At 47.9% G+C, this 25,211-nt stretch overlaps 1 protein-coding gene across 34 annotated transcripts in view; it reads left to right on the forward strand.

Annotated features, from left to right (window-relative positions):
• Positions 1 to 25,211, forward strand: part of LOC105292562 — a 713,386-nt gene that overhangs the window by 227,554 nt on the left and 460,621 nt on the right. For 19 of the 34 annotated variants that reach the window (XR_002780497.1, XR_002780494.1, XR_002780499.1 and 16 more), the window contains 3 exons: positions 7,092 to 7,304; positions 7,808 to 7,915; positions 17,924 to 18,186. The exons of 4 other annotated variants lie outside the window; for them this stretch is intronic. The gene's annotated coding sequence lies outside the window, so the exon portion shown is untranslated. Of the gene's footprint in view, positions 1 to 7,091; positions 7,432 to 7,807; positions 7,916 to 17,923; positions 18,187 to 25,211 lie in introns of those variants that run through there. 11 more of the 34 variants (XR_002780504.1, XR_002780505.1, XR_002780523.1 and 8 more) reach the window with 6 other exon arrangements.

Raw genomic sequence — 25,211 nt, forward strand, 5'->3', positions numbered from 1 at the left:
GTTTGTGCGGAATGAGAGGAGAGCTTAAAGCAAATGCACCTCCATATGAAAGTCTCTCATCTGTCCTCCTGTTTTACACAATAAAACGTAAAGACTACAACCTTGAGGTCCAGGCAGAAAGTGCCATCCTTGGACAGCTGTCATATGATTAGAATTTAAATGATATCGCACCTTGGTTATTTGGAAGAAAATTATTTTGCAAGAGGGGTGAAGTCGGGCTGTTAGTGGATGAATTCTTTTTCATAGAAACTCATCTCTAGTACTAGTAATAGGCCAAGCCCCATTTCTCTGTGATTTTTGAGTCTTATCTTTTTTAGGACATTAACTAGTTGTTTCTTGAGAGATGTCAGCCTGTGAGCAGAAGGGGTCTGGGCAGTGAGCAGAAGGATGACAGAGGAGCCCCAGGCCACGTCTAGTGGAGCAGAAACACGAAGCAGCATCCTGATGCCCACGGGCTTGAGGCCGTGCCTTGAGATGCAGAGCCCCATCAGGCAGTGCAGCCCCAGTGTTAGGAGCTTGGCCCTCATTTGACAAGTGAGCCCCCTTCAGAACCAGGGAGGTTAACTCTCTTGCTCAAAGTCACACAGCTTTATCGTGTCCACTTAGTCCACCAGACCCAGAGCCTGTGCTGATCAAAACCTTTGCAAAGACTTGGAAATGAGTTCACGTGACACTCCAGCAAGCCACGGGCTCTCAGTGCCACTGTCCTCCCGGCCTTCCTGGCAGAGAATTCCTTTTAATACCTCCTCGCCTTTGCCAGTGTGAGTTTTCCACCAGAAAGGCTCTTCTCGCCTCTTGCTCTTCCTGATGAAAACCCAAACATTCTTCAAAGCTCAGCTTAAAGTAGATACCTTAACCCTTGTTTCTACATGGCGACTCCAGCGAACTGTCCCCAGGGCCTCCGGCTGGCTCTGCTACTGCTGGTTATGGTGGTGGTGGTAGTGGTGGGCGTGACGGTTTCTGTTGGTCTCTCCTGTGACACTCAATTTGAATCCCACCTCAGCAACTTACAGCTTGTGTCCTTGGGCAAGTTTCTTAGCTTTCCTGGACTTTAATTTTCATATCTACAAAATGGGAATAACCTTACTATCTAGTTCTCGGGATTGTCATAAACGTGCAGGGCGTTTGCTCAGATCCTATGGTAAAGGTTCCATGTTGTTTGTCATTATGCGAGAGGCACTTGCTAAGTATCTTCGTGCTCACGTCACGTAGGCTTTACAAGCACCCCTCTGAGGTGGGTTCTTTGACCATCTCCTGCAATTTACACATGAGAAAACCCTGGTGAAACCATACGCCCATGCTACCATGTGACAAAACTGGGCTCTAATCTTCCCTTTTAAACTCACTTCTCTTGATGGGATCCCAGGGGAAACCTTCCATGGACTGAGTTCAGAGGAGGTTTTTGTCGCATACAGCCTCTTCAGGCATGCTTTAATCGAGGTCTTCACATTCTACTCATTCTTGTCTAGGTGGTCTTTACCCTGATTTGAGGGAAAATAATGCTGTAACTAGTTTTGTCTCAGGAAAATGCTCTCGTTTACACAGTGCACGTTTCTGCCAATCACAGGCCCCTCCGCCTTCCAGCTTTTACGGCTTGGAGATTACTGGCACTGCAATCGCACGTTTATCTAATGAACCAAGGACATAGATCAGGGTACCGGCTTTGAAAAGCCCAAGCAAACCTTTAAGTAAAATTCAGATTCTACTTCATTCCCAATCCAAAAACTGTGAGGGCCACACATGATAGTTGCCTCGGATGACCTGGCTGGTTGAGTTTCTTTCCGGTTAACTCTTGCTGATCTCGTGGGAACCCTCTACAATAACAGGCAAAGGAAAGCAGGCATTTCCGATGCACTACCTTCATTATTTCCTTAAGGTATTGACTTAAGAAATGTCCAAGCCTGTAGGGAATTGTTATAATAGTTTATTGGAGCTCAACAGATGACATTGCCTGGAAGCGACATCTCAAATGCTCCGGCAAATGATAGTTTTGCAGTTTCTTTTATAGGTTTGGAATTAAGGAGGGGATGGCTGGAGGATTACAGGAACGTGGGAAAAAGTAAAGCGAGATAGGATTACAGGATACCTAACAAGATTGTATGCTCTTTGAGGGTGGCGACACTTCCAATGGGTCTGAAAAAGAGGTATTTCAAAGGTGGTTAAGAGAGATGCACAAAAAAGACAGGCAGGGCTCGCTTAAGGCAAAGATAAACTTTTTACTCAAGAAGTTACATGCCTGGGGTGTAACCGTCCACCAAGACCTGCCCAGTTAGGAATTTATGATCAGATCACCCTGCGAGATTACTTTCTGTCGCTGGACTTGTCGGATTTATTATAGAGCGCCATGGGTGTCAGTGAAACCCCTTAAACAAAATGAACTGGATTCTATTTGCCGGAGAACATTCTGAGTAAATAGAGTGATGTCCATCGCCACGTTAAGCTCTCACCTCACGCCTGGGCAGCCACTCGAGAAGGTGGGGGTCCCACAGGGTGGAGAGTCGGCGGGACCTCATTTTGGCAGCATGGCAGAGATCTTCCTGTCTAGGTGTGGATCTGGTGGAAGGGGAGGGACTTGGAAGGGGGGGCGCCCAAGGTCAGCTCCTTGTCCCAGTTCACTCTCCAGACTGGGCAGCGGGTACCACCCTCGGGGCTGAAGCCACAATCTTGGCTGGCAGTTGGTCTTCACTTTTAGCAGCCGCTGAGGGATTCTAACTGTGATGGGGAGAGGTATTGAATCAGGGGTTGGAAGAAGGAGCTAAAATTATTGAGGGCTTACTCCTTGTCGGGCACTGAGCAAGGTTCTTCAAATATTTGGGGATTTTCTATGCATCTACTCTTGTTACCTTCGAATTTATTTCCATCGTTCTCAGAGAAAATGTTCTGTGTGATTCTGATCCTTTGAAATGTACTGAGATTTCTCTTTTGGCTCAGCATATGGTCCGTCTTGGGAGATGTTGCATGTACCCTTGAAAATAATGTGTACTCTGTGGGTTTGGGGTGGAGTGTTGCATAGATGTCGATTGTGAAAGTCCCAGGACTCTGCCTGCCATAAAACAGAATTCAGCCTGCAAGGGCAGCCACGAGAGGGGAAAGGTGAAAAGTCCTTGTGTTGAGAAGGCGCAGCTCGCCTCCGACTCCAGGGGCCAGACGCTGTGCTAACTTGTCCTCTGTGTTGCCCAAATAAAAAGAAAAGGTCAGGAACTCTAGCCAGGCCTCTGAGGCCAAGAGAAAATGTCCAGGGATTTGCTCGAGGGAGGGAAATTTACCCGTGGAGATGAGGAGAGAGGCCGAGTGCCATAAAACTCTCTCCCCGGCTGCTCTGCTCGCTGTGTCCCTCGCGCATTCTGCAAACATTTATCAGAGACTGGCTCACCGCGGCTGCTCTTCTAGATGCTGGGACATAAGGGTTCAACATTGCCCCTGCCCTTGGAATTTGCAGACCAGGAGGGAGTACGGACAATTAAACAGGCAATTATGCCTGGCAGGGTAGGGGTCATAATTGGAAAAGCCTGTATATGTCAGAATAGAGTCATTTTTGCTTTGTCTCTGTCTTTGAAAGCGGAGATGGCATGGTGCCATCTGTAAACCTGTTAGAAACCTTTAGGAACAAATTTCATGAAAGACAAGAGACTTATGAGTTCCTAGGTCCTGGCTCGCCAAGACCAGTGAGCTGTGAAACCTGTTTGTGGTGCCATGGACCCTTTTGACAAACAGGGGACGCTATGGAGGCCTTTTCAGAATAATGCTTGTAAAACACGGGTAATAAAATACTCAGCATCACAAAGGAAACCAATTATGTTGAATTGCATCTCTATGCACCGACCTCCCTTCCTCTCCCTGGGAGACTGGGACCAGGAAGTTTGTGGAGCAGTGGAGAGATACTTTGCAGACAAGGAAAAAAATCTTGTCGAGATTACCCCAAGGAGAAAGCCCAATAGGAGGCTTTGCTTTCAAGTAGGTTTGTTTAGACCCCTCCGTAGAAGGCTGTCTTCACCTGCCTTTGGTGAACTTCTGGTTCCTGTTTTTTATCATACCATGTGCCCAAACGTCTACTGACTAGCCACGTTGACTTGGTTGAATTTTCTACCTTTTAAATTTCCCTTAAATTGTCCCCTGGGTGGAAGGGGTATAATGAACTGACAAGGTGGCGGGCCTGGGGGTGGGGGAAGTGAAAGGCTGACTTTGATAGGAGAGAAGAAGTCTTGGGGCTGGGTGATCCTGGGTGGGCCTTCTGAAGCCTTTGTGAGGTGTAGGTTCGGGAACCCTAGCTGGGAGTTCACCACCAAACAGTGCAGGCCAGGAGGGTGCAGTCATTCTTTATGGGAGCTGAAGAGGAGACTGAGGTTCAGGGAAGACCCATGCTATACTCTCCGAGGTGGCGAAGGCTGTGGGCCAGACACCAGTTATGGGGAAACTACTTCAGCCATCTTGCTTATATCCCTTGTCCTCATTACCGTCCTAAGACCTGGGGATCCCCGTTCTAACGGTGAGACAGCGGAACTCAGCAGAGCTAATCCCAGGTCGAAGTGGTAGAGCTAAGATCTGATTTCACAAAATCCCACCTCCAACATCTTGGTTTCCATTGCCACCGGCCCTGGGTGCAGCTCCTAGAATCAGGTTGCCTGGGTTCAAGTCCCAGCCCCACTCTAGAATAGCACAATGATCCGATGTAAGTTTCTCACTCATCTGTCAATGGGATGATTTTATTGCCTTCCTCAAGGACCGTTCTTGATGCACCGTTGAGATAGTGTGGTGCTTGTAATGCTAGGCGCACGTGTCCCTGACACATAAGTGTTCCTTAAATGTTGGTCACTGTGCTTATTATCAGCTCAGCAGGACCGGAAGGGGTGTTAGGGGTCCCTGGTGTGTTATCAACCCCTCTGTTTACTCCTCTGACTGGTAGGCATTCATGAGTTGATTTTTCTGTACGAAGGTTGCCCTGGTGTTCTGGAGTGATCCTCCAGAGCTGAGATGATTATACAACCCTGCATGCTCGGCCAACTTCAGTGCTTGCCACGATGGCCTGCTAAGCCTGTGCCTCTGAGGCTGAGAGAAACACTCCCCTTCAGCCTGCTTTCTGGCTCTGGAAAAGCCTGACCTTTATTCAGAATATCTTCCAGTTTCCGAGTCAACCAGCACGCTCACTCACCCACTCCCTCCCCTGGCCCACCCTTTGTTTTGTCATCTGGGGAGATCATGGGGACAGCAGTGTTTCCAAGACAGTTGTTTTTCTTTCATCTCTTTCTCTGACCTACTAACCCTCTGTCCCCCGTGGTGCTTCTCAGACGCTTGAGGGGTGTAGTAACACGTGAGGGTGTTGCAGGGCAGGGCTGTACGTCAAACAGCTTGGGCTTAATCCTGGCCATGAAGCCAGTGCCGTACAGACAGCCACTTTCTAAAGGTTCTTTGTTGGAGTGACATTACATATAGACGTATCTATCATATACATAACTTTTCATCAGGTCGTGAGGATTGAAATGGTTAAATAGGATAACCTACGGAAACACATCGTAAACACCCAATACTAGTCATTCTTAATCAATGCTCTCAGTCTTAGTTATCTTAGGAAAACAGGGTGTATCTTCAAATGAAGCTTTGTGGCCTCCGGGTCTCAATTTCTCCCTTGTCATGCGGAGTTGCTGATAGCTGCCCTGGCGAGTCTGTGAGAATCAGGATATAGAGGGGTTTGAGAAGCCTGGGTGTCAAGAATTGGACAGATCTCTTCTCCTTTTTGCTCAGCCTGCACCTGAGCGTTAGGCCTGGGGTGGCGTCCATGCTCCCCATCTCACTTGTTGGAGTTGGAGGTTGTCTGTTTCTGCACCGAAGCCCGCATGCCTAGAACAGGGCCTGGCCTGTGGTAAACACACAACAAACATCTATTATTGAAAAGAGAGAAAATATGTGGGTGCCCGCCACGTAATTGATTCTCATTACATAGTCATATTGCAATGTCTGTTCTAAACCAGGAATAAGCAACCTATGGCCTGCATGCCAAGTCCGGCCCACTGCCTGATTTTGTAAATAAAGCTTTATTGGCACACAGCTATGCCCATTCGTTTACATATTATCCAGGGCTGCTTTCCTGCTACCGTGGTGGAGTTGAGTTATGAGGGAAACAGAAGGCCTTCCAACCCTAAAATATATACTCTGGCTTTTTACCGTAAAGGTTCGTGGCTCCTGCAATGCATGCCAACGCAGCCCTGTCATAGGTGACCACAGATTTTATTTTCTCCCGATTGCAGATGTGTGGGCATTTACCATTTGAGAACAAGGAGCTGGCTTGAGGTCCGTATTCTCGATGCGCTAAGAGATTTCGATTTTCCTTTGACGTTCCGATTCCACCACACTATTCTGGCACGGTTAGATCTGCCGCTCCTGCGCTTTCTCGCTCTCATGTGGAAGGAGCTGTTACTTTCATTTCTTTGTAAAAAGAAACTTAAGCCACCTGTCGGTTGTTGGCTGTCATTAGGAATCTGTCACATTATCTTGCAAGAAGTCTCGGCCTAGGGCACCTCACGGGAGATGAGTCAACAGAAAAAAGGAGGACCCGCTAGATACCCCTTACCATACGGTCTCAGTGGGTGGGTTGCCGACAGGCGTCAGGGGCGGGCTACTGCGTCTGGGGCACTGAGTGCCCAGGTTTCACTCCTCCATTGTCATGAATGGAATGACTTCCGACACCTTTGCTAGCCTCGCTTAGCCTCCATTTTTCAATCTGCAAAATGGCAGCAATGATGGGTGGTTATGAAGACTAAATAAGGGAACGTATCAGGTGTCTGAAACATAGTAATTGCTCAGGTATTTTTATAATAAGTAAATCCTTTCTTTCTGTTCAAGACAGAGATGTTCAAAGATCTCTGCTCCCTGCCGATATGCCCTTCGATGGCCGGGGTTCACAGTTAGGAGTCTCTCAAGACCTCGGTTTTGCGAGGTGGTGAGTGAGAGCTTCCTGGACAGACTAGCATTTGTCAAGTCCTCTGAGGTCTTCATCGGAAGACCATGGTCCACTGTGCCAGTTGAGCAGTACAGGCTCAGCCGTCGTCCTACGACCATTGTACGGTGAGCAGATCTTTTTCTTCTTTTCTCTCCAGAAGGACCAAACGACAGGCTCCCAGATTCCTAAGCCCCAATAAGAGGACCACCCAGGTAGCACTGAAGGCTGAGTTCACCAAGGCGAGTGCATCCTCGGGCTCAGGACAGGAGCCCGTCTCTGGGCTGGCAGAGGAGCTGCCGCTCAGGACCTTCAGGTGGAGAGCCTGATCCCTTTTGCTTTGTTCATGGCTTAGAATAGTACTTGGAACATAGTGAGTGCTTCACAAATGTTTGTTGGTGGGATGAATGGTCACCCCTCGGACATGACACACTGCCTGGTGTCCTCAGAAGCTCCAGCCTGTTCTGCCTCTGAGACTTTGACATCCATGAGGCCAGCAAGTGAGCTCCAGGCTCAGAGCAAGAGCACCTGGCAGCTCTGCCTGACCCTCCCCCAACTGCCAGTTACTGCCTGTCCCGTGTCCTCATCACTGAGCCTGCTCTCTCCCCTGTGCCCAGGGCTCCCCTGTGCCCAGCCCTGCAAGGGGCAGGAAGCCAGGCAACATGCCCCAGTCCCCAACCACACCTAGATCTCACTGGCCAGATCTGCCGAGTGGTCTGTTCTTGAAAGGATTTTGAGCCAAGCACAATTTTTACATGTCCAAATTGTTGAAAAATAAAAAAGAGAATATGTAATAGAGACCATAAGGCTAGCAAAGCCTAAAACATGGACTCGCTGGCCTTTCCTGAAAAGGTTTGCCCATTCCTGGTCCACAAGAGTCCTCCAGAACAACAGCCGGTGGTGCTGGCCGTGCGCATCATGCACCATCTAAGGCTGAGAGCACACAGACTCATCTCCCTTCTCTTATTACCAACACTGGAGCAGGTACGTTTATCACCTCACAAAGAGACAGGAAAACCGAGGCTTAAAAAGAGTAATTCACTTGCCCGAGAATCTAATAAGCGGCTGAGCCAGGATTTGGACCCAGGCAGGCTGGCTGCAGAGTTCGGGCTTTATAACCAGGTGCCATTTCGCCTCTGGCTGTGGCCATGCTCAGGCTTTAGGACTCACCCATGCTCTGACCACTTCCGGAGCCCGCATCTTAGGGATGAGCTTCAGAAAATACTGCCCACTCCCCTCCCCCTGTTAGTTTCTGCCCTCCTGTGACCTACAGCCAGTGACCAGATGTTTTACACCCCTGCCTTCCCAATGCCAGCCCCTCGAGACGGCTCGTCACCTGTGGGGTGCTGATAGGGTTGCAGTGTCTCCCGGATCCCTGCTCCATCCTGCTGCCCTGAGGCTGGACCCTTCTCTGTCTGCCAGCCCTGAGGTTCCTGGCACATAGTAGGTTCCTGGCACGTAGTAGGTGCTCAGCGTGAAATTGTTTTCTGCAGGTTCTTCTTCACCAGCCAGGTCAGGTTTCCTTTGTGATGAGCAAGCTGGCAGCACCCACCTTCCTACAGGGCACACCTTAGGGTGTTATATCTGTTGCCATCTGCCCAGACCTCCCGCCCCCGGAGATCAGAGCCTTCGTGGGCAGGGATGTGACATACCTTCCTTTCAGTCCCCCGGCGGGAGGGCACTGCTGCTCCTCCTGGTGAGTGTCCATGGGATGATTCCTCGCCAACGTTCGTGAGCAGTTGTTGCCTAGAAAGCAGCCGCTTCTACCCGTTTCCCATTGATTTCACAAAACGTATCCTGCTTGGCCCCTACGGCGGCGCCGTGAGACGGCCGTCACCCCCCTTTACAGATGAGGCCGCTCAAGTGCTGAGATGAAGTGACTTGCTCTGGGTCACACAGCTACTCAGCACTGAACTGGCCACTCACTAGGGCCGTGTCACTCAGAGTCCTGCTCCCTGCGTCACTGCGTGTGGCGCCACTCGGCTCACTCACTCACGCTCCCCGATGATGCGGAGTCGTGAGCTCTTCCCTGGTCTCCTGGGTCAGAATTTCTCCCTCTGAGGCCTGTAGAGGCAGAGCACATGGAGGGGGCAGGGGCTGTTGCCCAGGGTCACTGTGGGCAAATGACAACAGGAAGTGTCTTCCCGTCCTGCCTGAACCGCCTCAGTTCCTGCCTTCCCCTCCTTCTGGAAGCTGTCCCCGACGCTGGCCTCCCCCTTCTACGGGAATCACAGTGGACCTTGCAGCTTACTCTGGAGTTATATGTGTGCTTAAATATAAGTTTGATTACTTTTGAATCTTGTTCCAAAAGTAACGTATAATCACCATAGAAAATTTAAATTGACAAAAATAAGTACTGATAATCGCCCCCATTCAAATGTAGCCAGTTCACATTTTAATGTATATCTTCTAGTGCGTTTTCTGTGTGTATATACATTTTATATATTTATTTATATATGCAAATCTCTCTATTTTTAGGAAGATTACACTTTACCCACTGTTTTCTAATATCCTCTCTTAGTGAAAACTATGTCTTAAGCATTCTCTATAATTTAATTACTTTTCTTCAACAAACTTTGCTGATGGCTTCCTTTTGATTTTCATATTCCCTGTTATGTTACGCGGGTACCGGTTTTGCTTCCTTGATTATGTTGTAAGCTCCTTAAGCATCCATTTTCCCCAGCATAGTGCCGGCCTCAGGACTGGTGCTTTCACTGGTTGAAGGCAATGTGGAGTCACGGAAAGTGAATGGGATTTGGGGTTGACAGACCTGGGTTTTACTGCTGAATCTGGAAATTCCTTAAATTTCTCTCTCCCTCCCTCCCTCCCTCCCTCCCTCTCTCCCTTCCTTCCTTCCTTCTTTCCTGCCTTCCTTCCTTCCTTCTGTCCATCTTTCTACCCATGTACCATCTTCTCCATCTCTGTTAATGGCGACTCCATCTTTTTAGTCGCTCAGGGTACCACCTCGGCATGAGTCAGCCTTGGACTCCCCTCGCTCACCCATCACATTCAGTCCATCAGCAAAAAATATCCAGAATATCACCTCTTTTCACCACCCCACCACCCCTAGCTCGGTCCAAGCCACGATCGTTCCTGACCAGCATTATTGCAGCAGCTCTTGGCCGGTCTCTCTGTACCTGCCCTTGCCCTTCCACGATCTGTTCTCAAAACAGCAGCCAAGGCGACTCCTTGCAATGAAAGTCAGAGCACATGACCTCTCCGCTTGAAAAGCCCCAAAGGCAACCCATTCTATTCAGAGTAAAAGCACAACCTCGGGATGGTCTCTAGAGCCCGAGTGGTCCAGCTCTGCCAACCCTGATCGTGTCTGAGATCTCTCCGTCTCCTTCATCCCACCCCACCATCTGGCCCTGTCACCTCTCACACTCTAGGCAGCTCTGCCTCAGGACCTTGCACCTGCTGGACTCTCTCTATCCTCACTGCTCACTCCCACACCTTTCTCAAGCTTCTGCTCAGGCATCGACATCGCAGCGAGGCCTTCTCTGGCCACTGCATTTCACATTTGAACTCCCATGCAGTCTGCAACACTGATTCTCTACTACCTTGATCTTCCTCCGTTGTTCTTGGTACTATATTTTTTGCAAAGGTGGACGCTTTCTGGTTTTCTTGGCTGCCTGTCAGGACATACTCAGGGAGCAACGCTGCAGTAAATGAGACATTTTTAGCCTCTGGCTTTTCAGAGCAGAGAGCACATCATTGCCAGAAAATTTCTGCTTCACTCCTGGTTCTCCAGAGAGGCGGACCAGTCACAGGTGTGGCGCATCAGACTATGAAAACGTCCGTAGCTGTGACTCCCTGTTTACAGGTCACCCTCTCTGAGGCCCACTCCAGCACGAGCTGAAAAAAGCGGGCTTTTCTCAGAGAGTGAAAAGTTGGCGAACCCCCCAGTGGTTTCTCCCTGTGTCCTGGGTCAGTATGATGTGGCCGAGGCCCACTTGCCTCTTTATTGTGGGCACTCCCCCGCCCCACCCCCACCTCTGGACACTCTGCCTTTTTTTGTTCCCAAAGGCGCCATCTCCTGCCCATCCAGCTCCTGCAGCCTAGGGCTTTGCCGGTTGCTCCCTGTAGTGCATAGACTTGGGTCCCCCCAGAAGACATAGTCAAGTCCTAACCTGAGAATGTGACCTTGTTTGGACATAGGGTCTTTCCAGAAGAAATCTGGTTCAGATGAGGTCACACTGGAGAAGGGAGGCCTCTAATCCAATGACTGATGTCCTTATAAGAAAGACACAGACACGCAGGGCGGAAGGCATGTGAAGATGGGAGCAGAGACTAGAGTGATGCTTCTACAAGCCACGAAATTGCCCAAGATCGCTGGCAAACCACCAGAGGCTAGAGCAGACCACCCTGCAGGTCTCAGAGAGAGCACAGCCCGGCCGACACCTTGATGTCAGACTCTGGCCTCCAGAACTGTGATAATTTTCTGTCGTTTTAAATTTAAATTTCTGTTGTTTTAAGCCACCCAGTTGTGGTACTTTATTATACCAGCCCCAGGAAGCTCACACACTCCCCCTTCATCCTTTAGTTCTCGCCCTAAATGCCGCCTCCTTGAAGGGGTCCCTGGATTCCCAGTCCTGACTCGGTCCCTAGACATATAAACTGTAGTTCGTTGTACTATTTCTCTACCCAGCACTTGTCACCGGGTGCGATTCTCTTTGGAAAGATTCCCCTAGTAGAGTGTGAGCCCCCAGGTATGTCCGTGTTGTTCATGACGCATCCTCAGAGTGCTGACGTTGGGCGAATGTGTGTCAGTCCAGAGAACAGCTTCTGGGCTTAGAGATTTTCTTTACTTAAATGGTGGTGTCATAAGATCCGCAGTCAGAAGGTCACGTTGGGTGCTTCCCCTGGAAATCCTCAAAGTACAATTATTCAAATGAAGTGCTCAACCCGTGTCACCCTTGGTTGTAGTGAATTAATATGTGACAGATGCGAGGGCCTGTGGGGACCTCCAAGCTGGTCCATTCTTCCTCTTTGGGCTGAATGTGTTTTCCTGCCAAGAACATGAACCAGAAATGAGTTTTACCAAATATTAGCAAGACATTAAATAGAAAGAAAGAAAAAAAAAAAAGCCTCCAAAAATGTAAGAGCTCTGACAATACTCTGTTCCTTAACTTCTCCTCCCGGCCACCGGTCACCAGGATCTCCCAGTCCTGTCTCCTGCGTCGTGATGAATGGTGGCCCTATTTTCGACCTCTCCAAATTCTGCTGTGTTTTTGAAGGAGATGTCTGGGAGGTGCTTTTAGGTGACTCGAGAGCTGACATCCCCCCTGAGACTCACCTGTAACCTATCAATGGGTTTGGCCTCCAATGGATCCAGAACGGCCTTTCCTGAGCACCTACTATGCACCAATTTTGACACTAGGCAGTTTTACATGCTGCAGCATCCTTTTTATTTAATCTGTTTCATAAATCTATGTTCACTGTGAAGTGATCTTACTACAGAGCAAAATGACTGATGTGGAAACTGAAACTCTGCCTAAGATCATATAGCCGATGAGTAAGTGGTGGAGCCCAGTTCGAATCTAGCGTGCCCAATTTCACTGACTTCAAAGGTAGTGTTCTCTCTCTAAATTTTATAACTGAAAAGAGGCCACCCTAACTAGAAATTGCCTTATTAGTAGCGAGGGGCTTTATTTGTAAGGACTCACTTGTGTCTGAGACTGCCATGTCAGTGGTTATCCAGTAGCCTGTTGGGAGACGTATTGACTCTTGGATTTATGGACCTGGGACCCTTGGTATGTGCTTAGCACACTCTATAGACCTGGCAAGCACTCTGTGAATTTGTGCTTTGTAACTAAAGTCCTGCCTTCTGTTACCTTCTTGCCTCCCCAGATGGGTTCCTGGCTGTCTCTTCTGCCACCCTAGCCACCTAGCCTCTGCCCTCTGCTGCTGGTGGGCACCTGGGCACTGGCTTGTGAGGGGCTGCACTCACTTGCAAATTTACCCAGCCCGAGGGAGCATGGCATTAAATAGCAAATAAATAATCCACGACAAATCAAGACACAGATTGTGGAATAATGTCCAAAGCTTTTCTTCTTCGTCTTTGAACAACTCTTTGGGTGAAGGACAGAAAGAAGGCACTTTTGCCTCTTCCCACAAAGATGGCTTCCCCAAACCTCCCATATGGCCTTTGTATGATCTGCATCCAGAATGTGGGCCGTTTCCCAGCCAGCGGCCCTGTTTGGCAGTGGATGATAGGAAAATCTTATTTTTTTCTTCCTCTTTTGCTATAATCTTTAGATGCAGAGTGGTTTTTTGTTTGTTCGTTTAAAGACACCGTGGGCAATTACTTTATGCAAATGTAGGCATCTCTGTGCTGATAAGGCTGGAGCCAGGTCATGGCGATCTGGAAGGGGGGGTCACACTGGCCAGACAAGGGGCCACCAGGGAGGCCCTGCGCGGCCTGTCTCGGCAGCTCTCCACTGCTGCCCTCAGAACTTCTGGGAGAAGACTCAGGCCACAGCACCAGAAGTGGGAAGGTGACAGCCACGCGAGGTGGAATTTCAGAGCCATAGGGTGGGAGCTCTCATCCGGTGTGACTCACATGGAACAGATAAGTCTCCTTGGGAGCAGAGTGAGCAGCAAAGGCCGGAGATCCTGGGGACACTGCAGATCTGTGAAGGGGGAAGGTGGCCTGGGACTGGATGGGAGTTTGGGGGTCAATTGGGCCTCAGCCAATTTCCTTATCTTGGGAACTAGCCTGTCTTCAAGAGCCTTCTGCCCAAGCGGCTGGGCCAGTCTCAAGTCCACAGCTGCTCTGGGCCTCTGTAAAGGCCCCGGACTGATGGAGGCATCCCCGCATCTTTATCTTTTTTGTAAGCCTGTTCTCACCACCCCGCATCACCCTGTCTTAGGAACAGCATCTCCAGCTAAACACATCTTTTCTGTTTCTCATTTTCTGGGAGAAAGTGTAGGAGGGGTGGGGGCGGGGCACAAAAGACAGAGCCTAGGGTGGTTTCTTAACGGTGAGTTTGCCATGCGTCAGGGGACCTGACAAGTTAGGTTCGGAGTCCAGATTATCACCCTGAACTTCCAGCGTGTAACGGGATAATTTATATGCTCTGACTTGTTTATACCGTTTGCCGATAGTTAGCCGACATTCGCTGACTTCTGCCTGTAAGCTCGGCTGCTGTTGCTAAGCGCGGTACGTACACGATGCCTTTTCAGTCTATTCTTTGGAGATACAATTTGCAAGATGCAAAGGTCTTCAGTATGGAGTTTGGTGAGTTTTGACAAATGTGTGCACTCATGGACCTGTCCCCCTAAGACAGGAACACAGGGCATGACATGTTTATCGCCCCAGAAAGTTCCTCGTGCCTCTTTCCATCAGCTTCCACTCCGCCCTCACAGCATAGCGACCGCGGCTCTCGCTTCCCTCATCACAGATTCATTTCTCTCTTCTAGATCTTAGAAATGGAAGTTTTGCTTTTTTACACCTGGCTTCTTTCACCTCACACAGTGTATATGGTATTCACCCAGGTATACCAGTAGCTGATCTTTTTTATTACTGTCTAATATTCCATTGTCCGCATACACTGAATTCTGTTTCTCTTTTGATCCTTCGATGGCCATTTGGGTTGTTTTTAACTTTTGATGATTATGAATAAGCCTACTCTGAGCTTTCACCTACAAAACTTTTCATAGACATATGTCTTGGGGAAATACCTAGAAATGGAATATTTGGGTCATATGCTAAGTGTGTTTTTAACTTTATAAGCAACTGCCACACTGTTTTTTCCAAGTGGTAATATGTTTTACTCCCGCCATGGGTATGAGCGTAGCAGCGGCTCCACATCCTCAGCAACACTGTCTATTAACAGTCTTCTTCATTTGGGCCGTTCTAGTGGAGGTGAAATGGTGTCTCATTGTTATAATTTGCATTTCCCCGATGATTAATGACATTGAGCACCTTTTCTTGTACTTACTGTCTATATTTCCTTTTGCGAAGTGTCTTAAGTTTAAGCCTTTTCTGCATTGGGGATGGGGCTTGTCTATCTTATTATCGAGTTGCAAGGGTTCTTAACATATTCTAGATACAAGTCCTTTGCCAGTTATATGTGTGGCAGATGTTTTCTTCCAGCCCGTGCCTACACTATCCCTGTTAGTCACAGGAACCAGATGAAGTGGCTGTTGTTAGCTCCGCTTTGTGTCAGGGAGGCAGACACCGAAGCACAGAGAGGTTAAGTGAAATGCCCAAAGTCACACAGCTGCTCAGGAGCAGAGTAGAAATGCCGACCCGCCTGCGTGCGACTCGCAGCATTGACATCCAGAAAATCCCGAGGATGATCTCTCCACACACTGTCTTGTGTCTCCCTGGCAGCCTGGAGGGGCGTGGTTCTCAAGCCAGTGCCTGGGCTGGGTTATTTCAGTTCACACGCACTCCCTCTGCCTCGCACATACCAGACCATCCTGGGAAGTAGCTGCTCCCAGAATGCAGCTGGGAGCACCGTCTTCTCAGAGGGTGCCACAGGGCTCTGAGCTGCTCCTGTGAAAGACAAACTGTGGATATTTTTATGGGCCTCCGAGGATGCTGGCAGGATTACCTCGTGCCAGGAATAACAATGAGGGGCCCAGGCTCGCTCGCTGCCAGCCCTGCCATGGGAGGCATTGCTGGAGGAGGAGGCAAGCCAGGCGGTGGGCAGAGAAGGGGCCTGCAGTGGGAGGGCAGGGCTGGGATATTTGTCCACAGTTGTCTCAAAGAAGGGCATCAGGCTGCCCAGGAAGTCTGAGCAGGGAAAGGGGCCCCCGTGGCAGTCAGAGCAAAAGGCTTGGAGGTTTCGTAAGAGTGGGACCACACCAACTCCCATTAGCAGCGTGCTAGTCAGAAGAGCGAGCCTTTGCTGAGCACTCCCTACATGCCAGGCACTGTGTCTGCACTTTGCATCCCTATTCCTGTCAGACATGGTTAGGTGCACTTACTGGCCTAATGCTTGTAATAACCCCATGAGATAGGTATCATTAAAATGCCCACAGAAGGAAACTGAGGCCCAGAGAGGTTAAGAAATTTGCCTAACGTCACATCATTTGTAAGTGGTTGGGGAATGAATCGAGATTTAGCTGATTCTAAAGCCAGTCGCTTAAATGCTCTGCTCTGCTGCCTTTTTGTTTACAGACTCGTGTCAGATTCTAGCTTTGTGACGAGCATCCCATTAGGTGCCTTGGCCAGGGGAATTTAACTCTGAACAGAACCTGTGTCTGTCTTTGGGCAGTGTCGCGGGTCGAATGGTGCCCTTCCCCTCACCCCCCAAAAAAGATAGGTCCCCATCCCTGAACCTGTGAATGTGAATATATTTGATAAAAAGAGTTTTTTGTTTTGTTTTTGTTTTTTGGGGTTTGGTTTTGTTTTGGTTTGGGGGTTTTTTGGTTTTTTTTTGCATATATAATTAAGTTAAGGATCTTGAGATCATTCTGGATTTCCTGGGCAATCCTAAGTCCAATGACAGGTGTCCTTGCAAGAGACAGAGAAGACCGAGAGAAGAGGAGAAGGCTGTGTAAAGACAGAGACTAGAATTGTGCAGCCACAAGCCAAGGAATGCCTGGAGCCACCATAGGCTGCAAGAGGCAAGGGATTCTCCCCTCGAGCCTTGAAGGGAGCCTGACTCCAGGGTCTTCTGTTCATTAGACTTGAGTCACTAGGTCCAGATCACACACTGGAGGGGATTATGCAAGGGCTTGAATATTAGGGGGCAGGATCACCGGGGGCCATCTTAGAAGTGGCCTCCCAAAGAAGGCAGGAGCCTCCACTTTTTATTTCTTAGGCTCTCCCAAGGCATGTGGCTCTGCCTCCTGTGGGCCACTGAGCTAGATTTTTCATACACATCATATGGTGTAGTATCATTTAACCCTCACGTGAGCTCAGCAAGGGGAGATATTCACCCCTATTTGACAGAGAGGCTCAAAAAAATGAAGGCTACACAGAAGCCTTTTAGAATAAGCCAATGATTCTTAAACTGTAGCTCCATCAAAATTTCTTGAAGACAATTTATAGGCCCCTGTACACAGAGTTCCTGATTCATAGGCCCACAGTGGGGCTGGAGAATTGGCATTTCAAACAAGTTCTCAGGAGAAGCCGATGCTGCAGCTCTGTGGACCAGGCTTCTAGAGCCATTGGAGAATCAATGTTGCAGGGGCAGGGGAACCTTAAAAGTGTTATCAGATTAACGCACAAAACGTATTTTTTGCTCAAGTCACAGTTCTGTTGGGGTTAGATGATTCTCCTCCATTCATTTGGAGCAAGCGGACACCCAAAGTCACCATGGAAGGGAAAAGAGGGCAGAGGGTCATGTGGGATGTTTTAAAGGGCTAGACCTGGAGGTGGCTTTCCTTTGCTCACACTCCATTGGCCAAAACCCAGTCACATGGCTTGAAATTAACTGCAGGGGAAGCTGGGAAATGTAGTCCCAGGAGGAGGCAGTGGAGTAATGAGCACACAGCCGGTCAGAGGCAGGCTGGGACTTGATCTCAGGTGCTTTCCCCCTTCATCTCTTGCCTTTTTTCTGGTTCAGGTGCTCTTAGTGGGCTTTCTCTTATTAGCCAGTGTCATGCAACTGTTTTTTTTTTTTTTCCTTTAAAAACGGAAAAAAGAGTAGAGGAAATAAACATTTCTTGGGTCCATCAGCCCCTTCTCTTGCCAGCAGCCTTTACCCGTCGGAGGCCCAGGTGCTCAGTTTAACAGCTGCCAAGCACTTTGAAAGCTGTCAGCGTGTGTGCAGCGGTTTCATGCACGAGTTTTACTTCCATCATTTTCAACAGTGCAGGGCCATCCTCTCTAACATTTGAGGAGCCCTTTGGCTACTGCCCCTTTGATGCGTAAACCCTGGACTCAGGGCCACAGACAAGCTTCGAGTGGGAAACAAGCTGTTCCCTTGCTGCTTCACATTGTTCCAAATGCAACTGCCTCACACATCTGCAGTTTCCAGGTTTCATGCCTTTTTATACTGTAACGTCTGCCTGAATTCCCTCTCTTCTCTCCAGACTCAACTCAAATGACACCAGCTCCACGAAGCCTTCATCAATCAGTCATCGTTCAACTGGCCCTCATTCTGGAGCAGAGGCTTAGATAGGCATGCCTCTTTGTGCCTGTGTAAAGGCCTTTGCCCATGCCTGCCTCTCCTTGTAGAATATAAGAAGTTTAAGAGCAAAGACTGTGTAGCATCCTTTACTGGCCTCTTCATTACTGGCAAGACTGAGTCCAGAAGCCATCTTGTGAAATGCCAAGCCCTCCCCAAGATCCAGAGGTGAAGAGTGAAGACTCTGGCGTTCATTTGAATCCCAGCTCAGTCTCTCATGGGCTGGGTGACTTTGGGCAAGTTCTTGGCTTTTCTATACCTCAGTTTTCCCATCTGTACAGCGGGACTGATAATGTTGTACATATTTGATAAAGTAATGCACTGAGAGCCCTTTCGACGGTTCCAAGTGCATGGGAAACTCAAGTGCACTCAAGAAATGCCAACTATCTTTCTGTTGTCAGCTTTACTTGTTGCTACCTCACTACCTTCACACTCACCAGCTATGCTAAGTTACTTACCTGCTGGCGGTTTTGATGGTCTTGCATGCCTCTTAGCTTTTGCGCTCGATGTGCTGCTTGGAAGTCTCTATCTCTCACGTGTTCATTCATTTATTTAACAAAGTTTTTTTCTGAGCTCACGAGTACTCATCCTGGAGACTCATCTCAGTCCCCTTCTTGGCCATTCCCATTGGACTTATCACTCCTGTTTTGGTTTATTGACTTTTCTGTTGTAGGAGCTTAGTAAATGTTTGTTGAATGAATACATGAATGTTGCTCATCTCCGAATCCGTCCCCAGTGCCTAGTGCGTTGTAGGTGCTCACCCAGGACTCTTTCTCTTGCATGAGACCAAATCCCTGTGGGTTTATGTCACCTAAAGGTCCTGGTTGGGAGAGGGCCCCTTTTAATCAGCATATCTGGATTATGCCTCCTTCTGAACCAGAAGGCTTTCCCTGGTCTGCTTGACCAAGTTTAAAATGATGGGTGATGGGGCTCTCCTCTGAAAAGTGCAAAAGAATGCTGTTTGCACCTGTGTTCCTTGGAGCATTCCTAGAGTCGTTAAGGACTTTTTCCACTGGTGATGGGCTTACTGCAGAAGTTGTTACAGATATCGGGGTTTGGAAGGGCCAGGTCTGGCTGCCATCCCATGTGGCCACCTTAGAGAGACACTTAGACTATTGCCAATTTATGTCATGGAGGAACTGCATATGATTTTATAGACGTGTTTCTTTTGTTTCTAATACTATTTCTAGATAGTATAAAAGTGTAGACAGTATAGATAGTATAGGTTGTTTCGATGTTGTCCCGATTTATATTTCTTCTTATCAATTGTCATGCCTGAAACCCCTTGTGAAACAAAACTCATATTAATTGAGATTTTAATATGTGGCAGGGACTTTGCTTGGTATTTTCACACCTGTTGTCTCATTTATTCTTCACAATAACCCTGCGAGGTCGATGTTATTAGTTCCCTGTTCCAGGTGAGGGAATTGTGGCTCTGAGATTTTAATTTCATGCAGCTAGTAAGTGTCTTTTCATTACATATATAATCTGTCTGCCCTTTAATGGCCCTGCCTCATGTCTGCTTTCAGGTTCTTTTCAGGCTAATTTGGCATTTGGTTTCCTCTGCATTGCACATTACATGCTACACCGCTGTGCTTGTACTTCATAGTCTCCTGTAATAGACGCTTCCGAACGTGGACGCGAGCACTAATTTGTTTGTGGTTATTATTTCCTGAAGGGAAAAAAAAATGTCCACTTATATGTCTCTTCTTTTATCTTTCAAACCCTGAGGGGATGGTTCTCTGTGGCTCTTTTGGGGCAGATGTAACCGAGAAATCAATATAGCCATTAGATTAATCCATGGCAACCATAACGTAACTGCATCTCCTGGCCAGTGTTGTTGACAGAGATGTCAGAGCCAGGAGGAGGGCGGTACTTTAAAGAAGGGATGGGGGTCCCTAAAGTGAAGGGGAGAATTATAACCCCACGGAGCCTCACTTAGCAGAGGAGAAATTGCAGGTGGCTGCCTCCGGCGTAATTAGATCTTTCTTCAGAGAGTGCAGTGACTTGAGTCAGGCATGGCAGGGGGCTGTGCAAGGCTCAGGCTTCTGGAAGCCCTTCAGGAAGATGCAGTCGGCAGCGATGGAGCAGCAACCTGAGCAAAAATCTCTCTGGAGGTTCTCAGCACCTCCAGAGGTGGGGTGGGGGTGGGCAGAGCCCATGAGATTTCCTGTTTCCAGTGGATCTGGCCTTTCATTATTATCGTCATTATTTCCTGACACAAGGAGAGAGGGCATCTTTTGTAATCACAATGCTTGCTTCGTGGAAAGCACTCAAGCTATGCTCGAATGGTGAATGTTGGCCTAATCTACAGAGCACACTGAGTTAGGTGACAGCTACGTACAGTATTGAGTGCCTTCGAGGTGCAGGGGCGCGGGGAGGGGTGGGAGTTCTGCTGTAAAAACAATACGCAAGACCTCTGCCTTCGGGGAGCTCACATTTTAGTGGAGACTAGGAATTGAGCTAAGCTATTAAATTTCCTCTCCCCTACAGAGGTGGCCAGCTGCCTCGCCCACACCCGATTCTCTTTTTCCTTTCCTTTGTGGAGCAGTGGTTCTCAACCAGGGGCACTTTTGCCCCACAAAAGATATCTGGCAATGTCTGGGGACATTTTTGGTTATCGGGATTTCTGTATGTGTGCGTGTGTGTGTGCAACTAGCATCTAGTAGGTAGAAGCCAGAGATGATACCAAACATCGCACTGTGCACCGCAGGACAGCCTCCCCAACAAAGACTTGTCTAGTCTGCAATGACAACAATATCCAGGTTGAGAAAGCCTGAAAGAGAGACAAGTGGCTGCTCAGCCAGTAGGAGCATTTCCCAGCTTCCTACATAGTTAGGTGTAGCCATGTGACCAGTTCTCACCAGTGCCGTGTGAACAGGAGTGCTGTGCCAACCCCTTTTAAGAAGTGGATATGTCTCTTTCCGGATCCTCAGGCTGGATGAAGAGAACAACGAGGTTCTACGTGACAGTGGAGCCACGCGGGGCCCTAAGTCACCATGTGGGGAGAGCTGTCTGCTAATCAGAGACACCTTGGACTGTCATGGGAATAAGAAATAAAATTCTGTTGTATTTTATCCATCATGCATTTCTGGATCTTGCAGTTGTAGCAGTAACCTACCTAACTACTGTAGTCACTGTCTTCTTGATAGTTATTCAGCGATAAGAATAGGTAATATTTATTGAGCACACACCCTGAGTCAGATACAAAGCTCTTTAAACTTGTATCTTCATACCAACCCTTTGAAATGGGTGCTATTATTATCTTTGGTTTTCAGATAAAGAAATGCTCAAGGAGGTTGACAGGGCGAGTAAGTACCACATGGCAGTCTTTTTTTTATTGTTAAATTTGTTGAGGTAAAACTGGTTAATAACATTAGGTAAATTTCAAGTGTACGACATTATAATTCAATATCCATGTACTTTCTTGCATGCTCACCACCAAAAGTCTAGTTTCCTTTCATTACTATTTATTTTGACTCTTTACCCAATTCGCCCTCCCCAACTCCCTTCCCCTCTGGTAACCACCATTCTGGTTTCTGTATCTCTGAGTTTGTTTTTGTTTTGTTTTGTTGGTTCATTTGTTACTTTTTACCCCTAGGTTCCACATATGAGTGAAATGATATGGTATTTGTCCTTTTCCATCTGACTTATTTCACTTAGACTAATACCCTCAAGATCCATCCATGTTGTCGCAAATGGCAATATTTCATCTTTTATTATGGCTGAGTAGTATTCGTGTGTGTGTGTGTGTGTGTGTGTGTGTGTGTGTGTGTGTGTGTGTGTGTGTGTATCACAGTTTCTTTATCCAGTCATCCATCGATGGTCATGTGGCAGTTTTATGCCACATTCCAGTCTCAACCAGCGGAGCAAGTTCCTTTCTCCATCTTTAAGATCTCTTCATTTGGGCATCACCATCTCCATTTGGGGGTCCTGTTACTGTTCTGTCTTTATTCTCCCTGCCCCTATGTTGGACACTCTAGATGGAATGATTTTTTAAAAACCAAATCTGAACCTGCTTTTTTCTTGCCCATTTTTCTTCGGTGATTCCTGGCTGCCTTCTGGGTAACACGCACACCCCTTGCCAGGGCAGAATGGTCTGTCTGTGATCTACTCCAGCCTCTCCACCACCTTCATCATCTCTCGCTACATCTTCCTTTGGCCACACACCCTGGGCTTCAGCTGCACTGCAAGAAGAAAGGATTATTTTCCCCCAATTATTCCTGCTCTGCAGAGGGAATCACAGTTAAAGTAACAAACTTCTGCTGTGTATTTTCAAGAGTTCAAGCAAGGATTGTTTGACCATCTCCTGGGAACACAATTGAAAGGATTCTTATTTTGGGTGGGAGGTTCATTCCAACCAGACAGTGCTACAGTTCTTCAAAACACAGCTAATAATGTAAGGCGAACCCAGTTTTTCAACTTTGCTCAGCTCTCAAATTCTATTTGTTCTATTAAACACTATATTGACTTTAGAGAACAATTTGGCAGTATTACACTGTAGCAACTTTACTCCTAATTATACTCCCTGGAGAACTTTCATGTTCAAAGCAGAAATGTATTATTTGTAATAGCATAAAACTGCTAAGCCTACAGGAGACTGGACAAAATAAACTTATACAAAGAGTATTATGCAGGAGTGAAAATAAATGAACTAGAGCTACATGTGGTAAATATAGATGAATCTCAGAAACATAATGTTAAGCATAAAAAGCAGTCTGAGGAAGGCTAGGTATAGTCTGATGTCATCAATAATGTTATATATTGTGCCAGTGAGGGTCCCAGAGATAAACAGAAGGCACACACTGAATTCTGAAGAGAAGGAAGGGACCAGTTACAGTGGTGGCAGGTGTGGTAGATTGTTTCATGGCCACAAATTCCCCTCATCCTGTTACATAGTCCCCTCTTGCTGCCCCTGGCATCCAGAGGTTGAATCTATTTTTCCATCTCTTTTCCTCCGGCTGGCTTTGTGACTAGTTTTGATGAATAGATTGTGGCAGAAGTGATTTGGAGTGAGTTGCAAAGGCCCTGTAACTTCTGCGTTCACTCTTTTGGAATGCTTCTGACATGTAAAGACGTCTGTGCTAGCTCACTGGTGGCCTCTTAAGGAGAAAGACCCAACCGCCAGCCAGCACCAGCCACCAGCCGCGCGAGCGGGGCCATCCAAGACCAGCTGGCCCCAGCAGACTACCAATTGGCTACAAATGTATGAGTCCAGCAATACCACTTTGAGCAGAAAAACTTGTACCTGAGCCCAGCTCCAATTACCCACCCACAGGAAACGCCAGTCTCCTCATCAGAAAAGTGGGAATAATAATGGCGCCCTGCCCCCTGTGCGATTAAGAACCACATGAGATAATACAGGGGAAAAGGCTTAGCTCCAGGCCAGGCACACAGTAGGTGCTCAATAAATGTCAATTGTTGGTCTTTCGTAGAAGCCACCCAGGAGACTGATCTTCAGAATAATGTTGACTGTTTTCCTTCTGGAATGTGGCCAGTGCAGGGGTTTCAGGAGGTGCTCTGAGACTGAGAGGGGGACTCGGAACCCTGGGGGAGGGGTCAGGGTGGCACCATTGTGGTCCTCTTCTCCACGCTCCATGGAAACAGCTTGGGGTTTGGAATCAAACCTGAATTGGATTCATGGCGCTGCCACTTAGTAGCTGTGTGACCTATGGCAACTTATTTAGCTTCTTTGATCCTCAGTTTTCCATCTGCTAGAGAGCATCTCAGTGTTTGAAGATCAGTAACCTGTTACATACAAACCAGGGCCCTGAATCCAAATGCCTTCAGAGGTCAGGCACGTGGGCCTGGCGAAAACAGTGGGCAGAAGGGACTGTGGAGATGTGGTGTGCCTGTGCCCTGAGTAACAGCTTTCAAATTAAAAAATAATATTTTTCACACTGTGTTGCAAGCCAAAATAATGCATCTTGAGCTGCAGCTGTCTGTCGCTCGTGCCCCCCTGTGCCCCCCTCCCCCCTCCCAGGAGCCTCAAATTAATGCAGTTCCTGTACTTATGAGGTGGTAAATAATAGTTATTATTGCTGTAGACATTCTAAGCCACATGTGCCTCAGTTTCCTCATCTGTTAAATGGGGATAATAAAATCCCTTGGATGTCTCTCACAGGTTTTTAGGGGCAATCGAATGAATTATAAGGGCTGTGAAAAGATAAAATGTTTTTACAGATGCAAAGGATTCATTATAAAGTTTGAAAGGGATAAACATTGATGTTGTCTCATGACAGACATTACTTTACCTTAAGTACAAGGGGGAGGCATGTTTTAGACACATCCTGGTGGTCTCTGAATTAGTCAGGTAGGAGGAGCAGGTGGACAGGTGGGTGTGGAGCCCTGCCATAGTGATCCACAGCTTTCCAAAACCATAACGTGGAGCCACTGTGGTGGTTTTAAAATATGTCCACAAATTTCTTGACATTCGTCGCTTTAAAAGGTGGACATTTTTTTCTAGGACATAGAGGAAGCGATGATGTGTGACTTTCTAGGCTAGCCCATACAAGACACTGATTTCCCCCTTGCCTTCTCTTGGATCGCTTGCTCTGGGGAAGCCAGCTGCCGTGTTGTGAGGACACTCAAGCAGCTTTGTGGAGAGGCCTATGTGTGAGAGGCACCCAGAGAAGCCCCTCCCAAATTCCTGACCCACAGAAACTGAGATAATAAACATTTGTTGTTTTAAGCCACTAAGTTTTGAGGTACTATGGAACAGTAGCCAGAAGGGCAGAAGGAAGGAATAATTGTACGCAGGCTCGCTAGGTACCTGACCCTCTGCTAAGTTCTTTCACCGAAGCCACGTGTAAGTTAAGCCTTCGCAAGGCCCCTGTGAGAACCTGGGTGTAAATTACCTCGTTCCCAGAGGAGACAAAGACTAAGCAGCTTCTTCCCACCGCCCCTTGCTTGGCACAAGGGCTGTTGGGTTTCAGACTTAAGTTCACCTACCTCTAGCACCTTCGCCTGAATGAAAACCCCTTCCTGGTGTCATGGCTGGTGTCAGCTTTGCCCAGATCTCTTAGTTCCTCTCTCCCTCCTTTTCTCCCTTCTTTTCTCTGAAGTTGAGGATGGAGAGAATGAGATAAAACGATCCCTGAATATTACTTGGCTAAAAGGAATGTTTAAAATAAAATGGGGGTGAGGCCTGCCTTTCTTAATCTCCCCCACAGCACCTGGCATAGGTGGGAGCC

Source organism: Pteropus vampyrus, unplaced genomic scaffold (genome assembly GCF_000151845.1).
Source record: "Pteropus vampyrus isolate Shadow unplaced genomic scaffold, Pvam_2.0 Scaffold59, whole genome shotgun sequence".
Lineage (NCBI taxonomy): Eukaryota > Metazoa > Chordata > Mammalia > Chiroptera > Pteropodidae > Pteropus > Pteropus vampyrus.